Source organism: Hyperolius riggenbachi, chromosome 5 (assembly GCF_040937935.1).
Source record: "Hyperolius riggenbachi isolate aHypRig1 chromosome 5, aHypRig1.pri, whole genome shotgun sequence".
NCBI lineage: Eukaryota > Metazoa > Chordata > Amphibia > Anura > Hyperoliidae > Hyperolius > Hyperolius riggenbachi.
In genome coordinates, this window is record NC_090650.1 from 53,272,750 (window position 1) to 53,290,083 (window position 17,334).

The following is a 17,334-nucleotide window of genomic DNA, read 5'->3' on the forward strand; positions in this document are numbered from 1 at the left end:
GAGGGATGGAGGCCATACTGGCCACCTATTACTGCTATCTAGGGGATGGACACCATAAAGGTCACCTAATACTCCTATGTAAGGGATGGAGGCCATAAAGGCCACCTAATACTGCTATCTGGGGGATGGACGCCATAAAGGTCACCTATTACTGCTATCTGGGGGATGGAGGCCATAAAGGCCACCTAATACTGCCATCTGGGAGATGGATGCCTTAAAGGCCACCTAATACTGCTATCTGGAGAATGGAGGTCATAAAGACCACCTAATACTGCTACATGAGGGATGGAGGCCATAAAGGTCACCTAATACTGCTCTTTGGGGATGGAGGCCATAAAGGTCACCTAGTACTGCTATCTGAGGGATGGAGGCCATAAAGGCCACCTAATACTGCTATCTGAGGGATGGAGGCCATAAAGGTCACCTATTACTGCTATCTGGGGGATGGAGGCCATAAAGGCCACCTAATACTGCGATCTGAGGGATGGAGGCCATAAAGGTCACCTAATACTGCTATCTGAGGGATGGAGGCCATAAAGGTCACCTAATACTGCTCTTTGGGGGATGGAGGCCATAAAGGTCACCTAATACTGCTATCTGAGGGATGGAGGCCATAAAGGCCACCTAATACTGCTATCTGAGGGATGGAGGCCATAAAGGTCACCTATTACTGCTATCTCTGGGATGGAGGCCATAAAGGCCACCTAACACTGCTATCTGAGGGATGGAGGCCATAAAGGCCACCTAATACTGCTATCTGGGGGATGGACGCCATAAAGGTCACCTATTACTGCTATCTGGGGGATGGAGGCCATAAAGGCCACCTAATACTGCTATCTGGGGGATGGACGCCATAAAGGCCACCTAATACTGCTATCTGGAGAATGGAGGTCATAAAGACCACCTAATACTGCTATCTGAGGGATGGAGGCCATAAAGGTCACCTAATACTGCTCTTTGGGGGATGGAGGCCATAAAGGTCACCTAATACTGCTCTTTGGGAGTTGGAGGCCATAAAGACCACCTAATACTGCTATCTGAGGGATGGAGGCCATAAAGGTCACCTAATACTGCTATCTGAGGGATGGAGGCCATAAAGACCACTTAATACTGCTATCTGAGGGATGGAGGCCATAAAGGCCACCTAATACTGCTCTTTGGGGGATGGAGGCCATAAAGACCACCTAATACTGCTATCTGATGGCCCATACTCACGGGCTACAATTGTCGCTGCAACACGCGCGCGCCGCGTGTTGCAGCGACAATTGTAGCCCGTGAGTATGAGGCGTTGCACGGGCGCGCACCCCGAACCGTCGCTCGTCGCTGATGTCGCCAGGCGATTGAACCATTCACTTGCCTAGCGACAGTTGCCACCGCAACTTCGCCGCAACTGTCGCTAGTCCGCGTGTGTATGCGGACTAGCGACAGCAACCCCATAGCCGGCGCACTGAGTTTCCGGCGGGGAGGAGGAACGTCGGCGACAGCTTCCGTTGCGCCACTAGTCCCTCTTCCGCAGTGTGTATGCGGAGGGACGTGGCGACGAGCTGTCGCCGAACTGTCGCGCACACGCACCCGTGTGCTAGCGACATGCAGGTTTGGTTGCCCGTGAGTATGGGCCATGAGGGATGGAGGCCATAAAGGTCACCTAATACTGCTATTTGGGGGATGGAAGCCATAAAGACCACCTAATACTTCTATCTGGGGGATGGAGACCCTAAAGGTCACCCTCTACTGCTATTTGGGGGATGGAGGCCATAAAGGCCATCTAATTTTACTATCTGGGGGATGGAGGCCATAAAGGTTACCTAATAATGCTATCTGGGGGAGGTCCTTTGTTCATTTTCACCCAGGGTCCCATTTCATCTAAAATCAGCCCTGTGAAAAATCACATAGAATGGTTTCCAGGCAGTGTAAACATTTCTATAGTTGCTAAACTAGATATTTACCCACTCTTTACAGCTACCTACACAGTGTTCTACGCAGTACTGATGGAGGAAATTGCCAATGCTCATACACACATCTGTGGTTGCCGCAACCTAAATGCTGTACTTCATATTGCATTCTATAACTGCTGTCATCCATACTGCCCCCTAACTGTGGATGAGGGGATAACCCTTCTTTTCATTGTGTGTAATATACAGGGCAGTAAACTATCTGCTGTAGGTTTCTTAAAACATTATTGTAAATGAGGCCTTATAGGTCTTTCGATAATCTTAGTTGTATGACATCTGGAAAATGATAGTTGTTTAAAGAGCACCTTACCTGGGCTAATAAAAAGATTTGATATTTACCAGTACCTGGGGCTTCCTCCAGCCTAATGGGCAGAGATGTGTCCCTCGCCGTCCTACCGAGTGCCTCTGTTCTCCTGGCATCGGTCCCGGTAATCTGGCTCAGTCGGCTCTGCTGCGCATGTGTGGCCCCTCCGTGCATGCGCAGAAGAGCTGACTGGTGCGACTGAGCCGGATCACCGGGACAGATACCAGGAGAACAGAGGCATTCGGTAGGACGACCAGGGATGCATCGCTGCTCATGGGGCTGGAGGAAGCTCCAGGTACCGGTAAGTATCAAATCTTTTTATTAGCCCATCTCAGGTTTACTTTAGTCTGAAGCCATTTATCTTTAGCACTATAAGTATTGCTAAAATGCTGCATTCTCGTGGCAGAACGATATCATTAAACCCGCCAAATCCCCGGGGCAAAATGCAGGGAGCGCTTCCTGGTAGAGGCAGAGCTTTGTGCTGCAGCTCTGCCTCTACTCGCGTCAATCCCTGCTGATCGCCGCCTCTCCACGCTTCTCTCAGTCTTCTTTCACTGAGGGGCGGGGGAGAGGCGGCGATCAGCAGGGATTGATGCTAATAAAGGCAGAGCTACAGCGCTAAGCTCTGCCTCCCGGGGAAGCAAAATCCACTACTTTTTGCCCCGGTATTTGGGGGGTTTAATGACAACTTTCTGCCACGGGAATGCAGCAATTTAGCAGTGCTGATAGTGCTAAAGATAAATGCCTAATAAAAAGATGATTTTTACAAGGCTTCAGACTCTCTTTAAGGTGGGATTAAACCCTATATATGATATATAAAAAGAAAACATTATTTGGCACCCTCACAATAAATGTACTGTATTGGTAACACCTTTTCCTGTGTCCAAAGCCTCGGGTGGACCTTCGTTGAAGCCACTGGAATCACGTGATTCAGAGGGCAGAATCTCAGGGGCAGAATTTGGACAAACATTTTGGACTACCTAGCGCCTGCCTCCTCTCCACTCACCTGCCTGACTTCCTGGCACACACACTACCCTACTTATCCACACTTCCCCACCCTCATTTGACCGGTGCCACCTGCTGCAGTTTCCAATGACATGATTCATAAGCAGGTTAGGTGTCGATATATACCTCTTATCGAGACATGCTACTGTCAAACCACCCCATCACTAGAGAGAGATTGCCATGGCTAGTCAGAGGGGAAGTTTTGGCCCGCAACCAATCAGGCAGTGGTGCTGGCACCAGACTGGCCAATCACAGTCACTCGCTGATCCTTTTGCTAAGTGGGGCCCATGTGGGACCACAGCACTGTCATTGGGCCAATCACTGCACTCAATCAGTAGCAGTGACATCTGATAGGCCACTGCTACTGATACAGTACAGTGATTAGCTCAATGACGGTACTGTGGTCCCGACCGTGATACCATCAGCACCAGTTGATGATGGGTGGCGTGTGTGTGTATGTGTGTGTGTGTGTATATATATATATATATATATATATATATATATTCTTTTTTTTGGGGGGGGGGGGGCACATTCTTCCAAAGTTTACTTCAGACAGCAGAATGTCTAGAGCCGGCCCTGCAAATCCTGATACAATGGTGAATACCCGTTTTCTGAGATTTGAATTATGCACTGCGTAAGCCAGAGGGGGATCCAACTTTCTGGAGGAGGGGGCCAGCAGCGGGGAGGTAAATTGGCGGCGGCAGGGGAAGTATGCCTATGTACACATGCTACATACTAGGGGGTTCTGGATATATACTGGGGGAGATCTGGCTAACATTTTTCCAAAGTTTGCTTCAGACAGCAGAAAGTCTAGAGCCGGCCCTGCAAATACTGATACAATGGTAAATACCCGTTTTCCCCCGAAAATAAGACACTGTCTTATATTAATTTTTCCTCAAAAATATGTGCTAGGGCTTATTTTCAGGGAGGCCTTATATTTTGTGGGGGTAGCCAGATCCCCCTTTAGTATTTAGCCAGATCTCCCCCAGTATATATCCAGAACCCCTTAGTATGTAGCATGTGTACATAGGCATACTCCCCCTGCCGCCGCCAATTTACCTCCCTGCTGCTGGCCCCCTCCTCCAGAAAGTTGGATCCTCCTCTGGCTTACGCAGTGCATAATTCAAATCTCAGATCAGCGGGGAAAGGCAGCTAACCTTGTACAGTATCAATGCCGCCATATACAGGAAGTGATCTCTGTTTACTTCCTGTATACGGCGCCACTGTTACTATACAACATTAGATGCCTTTCCCCGCTGATCTGAGATCTGAATTATGCACAGCGTAAAATGGAAGACGATCCGATTTGATGGAGGAGGGGGCCAGCAGCAGGGAGGTAAATCGGCAGCAGCGGTGGTGTGGTATCACCCTGGGGGGGTTTGACGGGTGGGAGTCTCGGGGGTGTGCAGCTAGGTCTTATTTTCAGGGGATGTCTTATATTTCAAGCATGCTTGAAATATAAGATAGGTCTTATTTTCGGGGGATGTCTTATTATTCAACCTGGGTAAACATCCATCTTGAGCTCACTTCTGCATGAAAAAAGCAATTGCTCCAGAACTATTCCAAAAATTTCTATATAATTGAAAAACGGCTTCGGAGATAAGGGACTGCAGGTTGAAAAAGGTACATTGACCTGATCGTGTAATAATTATTGGGGGGGGGGGGGGGGGGCAATGATTTATATACATTTTAATCAATGTAGAATTAATTTTGTATTATTTGAAAAACAGCGTTTAAAGAGACACTGAAGCGAGAAAAAAATAATGATATAATGATTTGTATGTGTAGTACAGCTAAGAAATAAAACATTAGGAGCAGAAACATAAGTCTAATATTGTTTCCAGTACATGAAGAGTTAAGAAACTCCAGTTGTTATCTATGCAAAAAAACCATTGAGCTCCACGACTTTCAAAGTCGTGGAGAGCTCTGTCTTCTAAAGATTATTATGTCAACAGTCAGTCACTGTATTTTCTTTTGCTCTCCAAAGGACAGGTCAATAGTTTACTGGCCTGCTCTGTAAAATGATTTATAATGCTGAGTAGTGTGTAAACTGCAAATATTAGAGAATGATGCAATGTTATAAAAAACACTATATAACTGAAAATAAAAATATAAGAACATAATGTTCTAGTAATTATCCGTACTACACAACCAATTCATTATATCATATTTTTTTTTTTCGTTTCAGTGTCTCTTTAAGGATTTATAGCTCTGCAACAGGTGGATAAATCTGTTTATCCAGCTGGATAAATCTGTCTGCAGCATGTCGTTATGCAAGGGCTGGAGCATGGGCGTCCGCAGAAAATTTTCCAGGGGGGGGCAAAAAGTGGGGAGTAAAAAGCGGGGCAAATTTGGGCTGCTGTACGCGCGCCAAAAAATGGAGCTACGTCATGCTGCGCGCGTAGCGCGCCGTGCCAAAAAATGGGTGTGGTCATGAACCAGAATGTGGGTGTGGTCGTGGGTGGAGACAAGTTTACATGAACTAAGCAATGGTGGGACATTAGATTAGGACAGTGGTGGCGAACCTTTTGGAGGTCGAGTGTCCAAACTGCAAAGTCACTTTACTATCACAAAGTGCTAACAGCAATTTAAACTAAATACAAACGTTTTAACTCATACATGAACATTATGGAAAATTAAGTTGAAAATAAACTGTGAAGATAAACAATTTCATCCATCGTACTCCTGAAAAAAAGTATTCATTTTTTTTAGAACCTCCCAGTTTCATTTTCTGTTTTAAAAAGCGGAAAAAGTAGGTTTAACGCTATTGTCTCATATGATAATGATTCAGCTTTTTCCATAGTCTCGCAGTTAGCAATCATGTGACCCCCAACAAGACAAATTCAGCAATCATGAGGGCCCCCCCCCCCTTCAAGACAAATTCAGCAATCATGAGGCCCCCAACATGACCAACTCAGCAATCATGAGGCCCCCAACAAGACAAATTCAGCAATCATGAGGCCCCCAACAAGACAAATTCAGCAATCATGAGGCCCCCAACAAGACAAATTCAGCAATCTTGAGGCCCCCAACAAATCATGAGGCCCCCAACAAGACAAAGTCAGTAACCATGAGGCCCGCAAAACAAGACAAATTCAGCAGTCATGAGGCACATAAATAGGCAGAATGCCCCCTTAATATGTAGACACCTCTCACCTGGCAGCAGTTCCCCAAAATACACTCAATCTGACAGCAGTGGTTCCCCAAAAATAGGTAGCCCCAGGTCTATAGGTGTCCCCAGAATAGGTGGCCAGCGGTATAGATGTCCCCAGAACTGGTAGCCAGGGGTAGAGATGTCCCCAGAACAGGTAGCCAGGGGTATATGTGCCCAGTATATGTAGGCAGGGGTATATGTCCCAGTATATGTAGGCAGGGGGTATATGTCCCAGTATATGTAGCCAGTGGGATATATCCCAGTATATGTAGGCAGGGGTATATGTCCCCAGAAAAAGAAGCCAGGGGTATATGTCCCAGTATATGTAGGCAGGGGTATATGTCCCAGTATATGTAGGCAGGGGGATATGTCCCAGTATATGTAGCCAGGGGGATATGTCCCAGTATATGTAGGCAGGGGGTATATGTCCCAGTATATGTAGGCAGGGGGTATATGTCCCAGTATATGTAGGCAGGGGGTATATGTCCCAGTATATGTAGCCAGGGGGATATGTCCCAGTATATGTAGGCAGGGGTATATGTCCCCAGAAAAAGTAGCCAGGGGTATATGTCCCAGTATATGTAGGCAGGGGTATATGTTCCAGTACATGTAGGCATGGGTATATGTCCCAGTATATGTAGGCAGGGGGTATATGTCCCAGTATATGTAGCCAGGGGGATATGTCCCAGTATATGTAGCCAGGGGGATATGTTCCAGTATATGTAGGCAGGGGGTATATGTCCCAGTATATGTAGGCAGGGGGTATATGTCCCAGTATATGTAGCCAGGGGTATATGTCCCAGTATATGTAGGCAGGGGTATATGTCCCAGTATATGTAGGCAGGGGGTATATGTCCCAGTATATGTAGCCAGGGGGATATGTCCCAGTATATGTAGCCAGGGGGATATGTCCCAGTATATGTAGGCAGGTGTATATGTCCCAGTATATGTAGGCAGGGGGTATATGTCTCAGTATATGTAGGCAGGGGTATATGTCCCAGTATATGTAGCCAGGGGTATATGTCCCAGTATATGTAGGCAGGTGTATATGTCCCAGTATATGTAGGCAGGGGTATATGTCCCAGTATATGTAGGCAGGGGTATATGTCCCAGTATATGTAGGCAGGGGTATATGTCCCAGTATATGTAGGCAGGGGTATATGTCCCAGTATATGTAGGCAGGGGTATATGTCCCAGTATATGTAGGCAGGGGTATATGTCCCAGTATATGTAGGCAGGGGTATATGTCCCAGTATATGTAGGCAGGGGTATATGTCCCAGTATATGTAGGCAGGGATATATGTCCCAGTATATGTAGGCAGGGGTATATGTCCCAGTATATGTAGGCAGGGGGTATATGTCCCAGTATATGTAGGCAGGTGTATATGTAGGCAGGGGTATATGTCCCAGTATATGTAGGCAGGGGTATATGTCCCAGTATATGTAGGCAGGGGTATATGTCCCAGTATATGTAGGCAGGGGTATATGTCCCAGTATATGTAGGCAGGGGGTATATGTCCGAGTATATGTAGGCAGGGGTATATGTCCCAGTATATGTAGGCAGGGGTATATGTCCCAGTATATGTAGCCAGGGGGATATGTCCCCAGAAAAAGTGGCCATGTGTGCAGGAGGAGGGGATCAGCGAAGAGAAGAGGGAGAGCTATGGGCACTCACCTTAGGGGGCTCTCCCTCCCTCTCTCGCTCTCCCCTCCGGAGTCCGGAATGAAGTGTGCAGCGGCTGGCAGCGGGCGGAACTTACCTCCTCTCGTCGCACGCGCCGGATGGATAAGCCGCTACTCTGGCCTGATCCAGACCAGAGTGCGGCACCAGAACTTCCGGCGCAGGAGCGAGAGGAGGTAAGTTCCGCCCGCTGCCAGCCGCTGCACACTTCATTCCAGAGGGGACAGCGAGGGAGAGAGAGCCCCCTAAGGTGAGGGAAGGGGGGGGGGGGGAGACGTCCGCCCTTCCCCACTGTGCCCATAGCTCTCTCTCTTCTCTGCGCTGTTCCCCTCCTGCTGGCTGCACGGGCACGCGGCCAGGTGGGGGGCAGCGGGCGGCCAGGCTCGGGCAGATGCCCGGTTTTGCCATATGTGCGGATGCCCATGGGCTGGAGTGTAAGGATAGCTATACATAAAACAAATTATTATTATTATTTAGTATCGACATAACTTAAAGAGAACCTGAGACGAAGGTTGTAAAAAACTTCATACTTACCTGGGGGTCCTCCAGCCCAATGACCACCATTGCCTCCCTCGCCGTCCTCCTGGGTGGCTCCATTCGCCCGCTATCAGCCCCTGGTTATCTTCTTTCAGTTGGGCTCTTCTGCGCATGCACATGTGCGCCCGTCCCTTTCATGTCACCGGGAGTGTTCTGCGCCTGCGCAGGTAGTACTCTAACCTATTAATAATAATTTATCTCCATGCCTCCTTCTCCTAGATCCCTGTCCCTGATATCCTGAGTGCTGATTGTGGAGAGAATCAAAGAGCTGCAGTGGGCTTTAGCCCAAGTGACCATTGTTTCTGCTTTCCCATGCCAAACTATAGTTTAATCTCCTGCTGGTGGACAGGGTACGGACAGAAGTGCCCACAGACCGGCAGTTCTGAACCATGCTACATGCAATGACAAGGACTTCCAAAAAAAGGCTATGTAAGTCTTGGTTATGGGTACCTGTTTCCTAAAGGGGCAAATCCTAATTTCCTAAACGCACCGAATGGGGTGTTGCTGCATATGGAAGAGGAAGCTGCAAGTGGGGATCATCAACACATGGAAGAGGAGAGCTGCTGCACAAATTCTGTCACCCTCACGGTTCGAAACTCGTTCCCTTGGGCGACAGTTTTGGGGCAAATTTTGCACAGTGACATATTCTGTTGCTATGGAGGGGAGAGCAGGAATGAGGCTCAAAGGGGGACATGGGGCCCAGAGTGGGAGCAGTAAGGACAAGAAAAGTGGCTTTGGCCAACACTAGAAGGAGATAGCAGTCCTGATTAGGGATGATCAATGAGATGCAAATATTGCCAAGTTCATGCAGATTTATTTGTTTTTAGCTGATTTACTTTGGATTGCCTTATCGCTTACAGACTCCTTAACCCATTAGCAGATTCAATAGTGTTATCTCGTTTGACCTCAGTCGGCGGAATCATTGTGCTGTAAATTCTTGGAAGACTTTGATCTCTCTCTACTGGCAGGAAATATAGAAACTGAAAGCAGAAGTCCTCTATTATTGTCTCACACTGCCCCCTAGTGACAAGTGCCATAAATCCACATTACATCAGTACTAATTAGAAGCAGGGAAATGTAACAAATAATAAATACAAAACTTTGCTAAAATAAATTGGCCTGGAACACTTGCAAGCCTCTCAACACATTGGCTGCTGAAGGGTTTTAAAAGCCCCTCGGTGGTGCATTTTGTGGTGGTGGAGGACATCAGCCTCTCTCTACCTCCAAATAATCTTTGGTTACCTCTATTTGTTATTAGGGTTGAGGAGTCAGTACAGTTGACCTAATAGATTCCATTCACTTTAACACGAAGGGCTGAGACTTGTAGTTCTGCAAAAGGAAAAGTATGACGTAAGAATGAAATATGCACATGGAAGCATTATTGCAAATCTAGCATCACTGAAGACGGAACTGCTTGTCACACCTCTGCCACATGCAAACACCCAGCATATGCCCACATCGGAGCAGTCATCTCTCTATATGAGTAGTTCCGTTATGAGTAAACTACCATAGATGAGGCTTTAATGATGCCAGTACTAGAATGTAAGCCCAGCTACTACAAATGTACATGCAGTCATGTGAATCCCCCGGCAGCATTCAGTTTGGCTGGAACCACAAGTCCAAACAACACGTGGATGAAGCTCTTCTGTATCTGGCTGACATGTCTCAGATAAGGATTTACTGCAGCTGTTAGCAAAACATAGGTCTCTAAAGTGAATAAAAGGGATGTACAGGCACATTGTTTATTTTGCAGGTATAAGTCTATAGCACTGAATTATAGGCATGGGGAACGCATGTTTACATTTAACCCTAATCTACAAAGCTCTGCACAATCTCTCTCCCCTGTACATCTCCTCACTAGTTTCCAGATACCAACTCAACCACAATCTCAGATGTGCACACAACTTTTTTTTTGTTCTCCTCTACAATCACCTCCTGGCATTCACATATACAAGATTTCTCAAATGCTTCACCTCTCCAACAAGCATACACTTTACCTTAGGCCATTCCCCCTTCGACCTCTGGCCAAGTTGTACTCCTTTCTAGATAACCTAAAAACACATTGCTTTTAGGTATGCATACTGTATTTGTGTTTAGATTGTAAGCTCACAAGGGCAGGGCTCTCACCCTTTTGTGTCTTGGAAATTGTTATACATTTTATTCATCATGTCATATTTGTCACTGTCATTACCAATGCTGTATTATGTACCAGTGTCTATATTTGGTGTACACCATTGTCTGTATTATAATGTGCCATATGTTTGTTTCTTACTTTGCACAGTGTCACAGAAAAAATTGCCACTTTATAATCCTACCTAATAAAACTCAAGTGTCTCTGCGCCCATGTCCGTGTGTGTGTGTGTCTGCATTTGCGCTACTGCGTTGTTGGGACAGGAGCAGGACAGCCAGGGGGCCAGCCGGCCGGGCGAGCGGGCATGTGCGCGGTCGCGGGGGCTCACGCACATGCGCTGACAGGTGGCGGCGGTTACAGACTTAGAGCCTGTTATTAAACTGGCTAAGGTCACTAGTTCAATAATAATAAAGAGTTTACTTACCTGCATAAATTTGCCACTGTTCTAGTCTTCACACGTTCATCATTGGTGCTACTGCCACTTAAAGGGAATCTGAAGTGAAAATAAACGTATGACATAATGGGTTTGATTCACTAAGACAAATAGCATGCCTTATCAGAGTTACCACGTCTTATCAGAGTTAAGAGGGCTGGGGATCTCCATTTTGTGAGCAGTAAGGCCACTTAGATGCACCGTTAGGCCTCTATCAGATGGACAACTGAAATGTGCACATTTGACTTATTACGACAGGACCCGATGCACTGCAGAGGCAACTCCCAGATGTGAAAGGGCCCATTGCTGTATGAATATAATTATAACTAATGTTATAAAACGCACAGCAGCGGGCATAATGTGAATGTTCCTTTACTAAGGCCCCATTCACACTAGGACGTATTCAATGCGTTGCGTTACCCTTTTTTACCACAGGGTAACGCTGAAGCAATGAAAGTCTATGGGACGTTTCATACCTGCAAAACAAAAGTATCGCATCTGATGTAAAAGCATCAACGCATTATCGGTCAACTTTGGCGGGAACGTGCATTGACCAGACATCATGTAAGTTGGTGGCGCCGCATATATTTGCGTGAAAGCGTATTTTTTTCAATACAGTTCATTGCAATTCGGATTTCCGCCACAGAAGGTGAGTGCCAGACAGACTCACTTATAATTTGGCTAACTGCCAAAAGTTACATAACCGCGCATTGCTGCCGGTATCTTCAAAGCCTGTTTTTAGCGCTGCGGTGCAATGCAATCATCTGATGGCACCGCAGCTAAAACACAAGCTGCTAATGTGAAACTGGCCTAAAATTAACCAATAAACTTCCCGTATGATGGGAGAAGAGATATGATCTGCAATTTCACTTCATTCAACACACAATACAAACAAATTCAGCAATTTTACAGTATAGAAAAATGTAAAACTTTTTTTTTTTTTTTTTCAATTAAGAAATCTGATCGAATTTCCCATTTTTTTTTTCAATAAAAGTAGATTTGAAGAAGCATATTGCTCTGATGAATTTTTATAAAGATTGATTGATGTAGGGTATATTATCAATTTCTTCATAGATTTAAAGAGACTCTGAAGCGAGTCTAAATGCACATGTTAACTTTTATTAATGTTAAGCACTGTAAGCCCTGCTGAACCGTCGCATACCCCCCCCCCCCCATCCCCTCTGCTGTGTCCAGGGAGCGCTTCACGCTTGAGGCAGAGCTTAGGGCTGTAGCTCTGCCTCTTCGCGCGTCAATCCCCGCTGATCGCCGCCTCACCCACCCCTCTCAATCTTTCTTCACTGAGAGGGGCGGGGAGAGGCGGGGATCCACGGGCAGATTGACGCGCATAGAGGATTAATAAAAGTTAACAAAGTGGATTTGTTCTCTTTAAAGAGAGTCTGAAGTGTTTTTTTTTCTGTTTTTATTAATCAATAATCTTCAGCATTAAGATACAAGCTAATTCGCTGCATCGCTGTGTCAGAATGAGGAGTGTATCCCCCTGAAATATCGGGGCAAAATTCCCCAACTTAGTAGCAGATTTTGCTGCCCGGAAGAGGCAGAGCTGAGTGCTTATCCAGAGACAGAGCTCTGCTTATCCAGTCAATCTTCGCCGATATCCGCCTTTCCCTTCCCCTCTCAGTGAAAGGAGACTGAAAGGGGTGGGGAGAGGTGGAGATCAGCAGAGATTGACTGAAGCAGAGGCAGAGCTACTGCACACAGCTCTGCCTCTACCAGGAAGCAAAATTCTGCAATCTCAGAATTTTGCCCCGGTATTGAAGGGGGATAAATACCTTGTTCTGCCACGGGGATGCGGCAAATTAGCTTGTATCTTAAAGTGATCCTTAAGTCTAACATAAAAAATGAGATTTACCTACCTGGGGCTTCTCTCAGCCCCCTACAGCCGATCGGTGCCCTCACAGCCCCGCTCCGATGCTCCAGGACACACCGGCGAACACTTCCGGTTTGGCCGTCACCGGCCCGACAGGCATGGGAACGTGAGGGAGGCCGCAATAGCAGCATAGGGGGCGATATTATGGCTGGGAACGCGAAGAATCACTCGCGTTCCCATGCCTGTCGGCCGGTGACGGCGAACCCATAAGTGTTCGCTGGCGTGTCCTGGAGCACCGGAGCGGGGTGGCGAAGGCACCGATCGGCTGCAGGGGACTGAGGGAAGCCCCAGGTGAGTAAATCTCATTTTTTATGTTAGACTTAAGGATCACTTTAATGCTGAAGATGACTGATTAATAAAAAGAGAGAAAAAAAATACACTTCAAACTCCCTTTAAACCAGGCTTTCTCAACCAGGGTACCATGGAACCCCAGGGTTCCTTGAGCACTCTGCAGGGGTTCCTTGGCATTTTCCCCCATCGTTGGGGAAGTATATAGAGCACACTATAATAGGTGGTAGTGTAACAAGAAGCACTAAATTGGGGGCTCAGGAGACAGTATAATGAGTGGCAGTGTAATAGGGAGTAGTGAAATAAACAGCCACGTATACTTTTAAAGACCATGCTTCCTGCAAAATAAATGCAGGGGTTCCTCGAGTTCCAAAAGTTATTTGCAGGGTTCCTTCAGGGTAAAAAGGTTGAGAAAGGCTGTTTTAAACAATCTTTTCAGAGGTTTCAATCATTTTTTTTTTGCTATAACTGGACAAAAATTGAACATGTGTGTGATATATTGGTCAGATTTTTCAAACATTACAATCAATCAGACACATTTATTGTAATTCTTGAATTGAAAAGAAATATAAAAAATTGTATGGTGTGTGGCTATGCTCACAGCAGGCATTGCATTCCTTGTTTAAAGAAAACCTGTACTGAAAAAAGTTCCCCTGGGGGGTACTCACCTCAGTAGGGGGAAGCCTCTGGACCCTATCGAGGCTTCCCCCGTCCTTCTGTGTCCCACGGCGGTCTCACTGCTGCCCCCGGAACGCACAGGCAACAAATCTGACAGCCTGTGCAATATATACCTTTTTGGGCTCCAGCGGGGGCGCTGTTGCGGCTCTTCTGACGGAGATACGTGAAAATAGCCGATCTCCGTCGGGTCCGCTCTAGTAGAGCGGCCCGACGGAGAGCGGCTATTTTCGCCTATCTCCGTGGGAAGAGCGGATACTGCGCCTGCGCTGGAGCCAAAAGGTAAGTATTTACATTGCCGCCGCTCCGGGAGGATTTTCTCCGCCGCTGTGGGACCGAGGAGGACGGGGGAAGCCTCAATAGGATCCGGGGGCTTCCCCCACCCGAGGTGAGTACCCACCAGGGGAGTTTTTTTCATTACAGATTTTCTTTAAACAACAGAATGGAACAGTTGTGCCGCAAGTTGTCCATGCATTGTGTCGCATAAAGTGAAGCACACAGTCTATGAAAAGTATGCTTCAGGGAGGGAACACACTTGCAGGGCCCTTTTTCTGTGCGATATCCGGGTCACCGTCAGCAGTGCATCACTTTTGTGATCACGTTTTCTGCGTTCATTCAGCTATTTTTTACTTGTGGCAGAATAAATTGTAATTGCAAATGCGTGTGTTGTGCGGGAAAAAGAGAAAACTGTGCAATTTAAAAACACGAGGAAAATTGCAAATGCAAACGAAAGGTTTCCCAAGCAAGGCTCTTGACTTCAATGCACAATCGCAGCTAGTGTGTTCCCTGACTCACTGTTAACGCATGCGTTTTGCGGTAACGTACTGCATGCAGTGTGTTGGGGTGCCACACACCCGGGGTTGCCACCTCATCCCTTTAAATACCGGCGCATATGAATTATACATGCCTTATGACTAGTTATATGCAGTTTAGGCACTGATTATGTGTGAGAAACGCCAGGACCTGTATAATTCATATGAGACGGTGGTGGATGAGGTGGCAACACTGCGCACACTGTTATGTCACAACGCACTGGCTACACTGTGAACGTCGTATAGGTGGTGCGCTGCAGTGCGGAAAGCCGCGTTACAATGCAGCCGTTACATCGCACCACAAGGCATTATTGTGACTGTAGCCACTCCGTTACCGGAATTAGCAGAGGCTGCACTGGATCTTTGCCGGGGCTAATCCACTTGAAAAGCTGATGATTAATTAAAATAACATCTTAACTTAAAGGGAACCTGGAGCAAGGAAAATGATTTAAAATAAACACGATCTAGCTGCAAATGAAAATTACATACTAACCTCTCCATCAGTTCCTCTCTGAAGCTCACCATTTTCTTCTTACAGTGATCCCTTCCAGTTCTGACAATATTTTGTCAGAACTGAAATATACCAGTTGCTGTCAGTTATATATCAGCAGCTGTCAGTTACAACTGAATGTACAAGGCAATGTCCATGTTTCCCTATGGCTCAAGTGGGCAATATTACCGTTTAACAGTGTGCTGACCAGGAAGCTGTTAGGGGGTAATGGGCATTTTCAAAATGGAGGACGGAGAAATCCAGTGATCATGGTGGACAAATGGGACGCAGGAGAGGAGAAAGAGATTGAGTAGTGTACTACACAGGAGCTCAGTACGATCTGTGTATGGTTATTTTGACATTTTATTTTCAGTTCAGGTTCTCTTTCAGAGGGCAGCACAGTGGCATAGTGGTTAGCGCTCTCGCCTTGCAACGCTAGGGTTCCCAGTTTGAATCCCAGCCAGGTCAACATCTGAAAGGAGTTTGTATGTTCTCCCCGTGTCTGCGTGGGTTTCCTCTGGGCACTCTGGTTTCCGCCCACATCCCAAAAACATACAGATAAGTTAATTGGCTTACCCCTAAATTGACCCTAGACTATCATACATGCACTGCATAATACATACATAGACACATGACTATGGTAGGGATTAGATTGTGAGCTCCTCCGAGGGGCAGTTGGTGGCAAGACTATATACTCTGCAAAGCGCTGCAGAACATGGCAGCGCTATATAAATAATAATAATAATGAAATACTTAGATGAGGAATCATTGGCTTCCGAGTCTCATTAGACTTCTAAAAAGATTTGGTTCTGCCCCTACTAATGCTGATAACACCAATATGGAAAGTGGAATGATTTCCTGATCTCTAGATGGGAGCACATGACAAGGCGCTATCTGCAAAGTCTATTAGCTATGCTGAACTGTGTGGCTGGAGTTGGTGAGGAGGGGCCAGGAGCGGGCTCCACTTCCCTCCCACCCCTCCTCCTCCCCCGGGCAGCTGAGTGACACAAAGTGACAAGAGCCAGCGCTGCCAAACGCGTGGTGTCTACTCAGCACCCTCTGCCAGCGCTTCAGCCCACCTGCCAGGCACGTACCCAGGTGGGAGGGGCCACCCCTGACACCTCATCATTGGCTTTCTGCGCACAGACACACTCAGAGGAAGTGAAGGCAGCACCAGCTACAACAAATGGAAAATGCAACAACTGCGAGAGGAAACAGAACACTGAGGTGTTCTCTGCTGGTGACAGGTGATCACATGGAGAGCTTCTGGCAGATGTGACGACTTGCTGCTGCTGTTTGTATGTAGGAGTCGCTGGACTCCAAGCAGAGCTGCTGCTATTCATTTTACCTTTCAGATGTGGCTGTTATCTGTAGAATATAATCATTCTACCCCAAGGATTCCTGCATTCTACATAAGCACAAGACTGCCATTGGAATTCATGGGGCCCATTTTCTGTGTATCTTCGGTGCCCAGACTTTTTCGGCTAGCGAGCTACTTTAAAATTCACCGAGGCCGAGAGATCTACCAATGTTTCAAATGCTAAGCTTAGCACCCTCCCACGTATAGGTTAGCCGGGTATATGTGCCTGCAGTATAGGTTAGCCAGGTATATGTGCCTGCAGTATAGGCTAGCCAGGTATATGTGCCTGCAGTATAGGTTAGCCAGGTATATGTGCCTGCAGTATAGGTTAGCCAGGTATATGTGCCTGCAGTATAGGTTAGCCAGGTATATGTGCCTGCAGTGTAGGTTAGCCAGGTATATGTGCCTGCAGTGTAGGTTAGCCAGGTATATGTGCCTGCAGTGTAGGTTAGCCAGGTATATGTGCCTGCAGTGTAGGTTAGCCGGGTATATGTGCCTGCAGTGTAGGTTAGCCAGGTATATGTGCCTGCAGTGTAGGTTAGCCAGGTATATGTGCAGTATAGGTTAACCTATGCCTGCAGTATAGGTGTGCCAGGTATATGTGCCTGCAGTATAGGTTAGCCA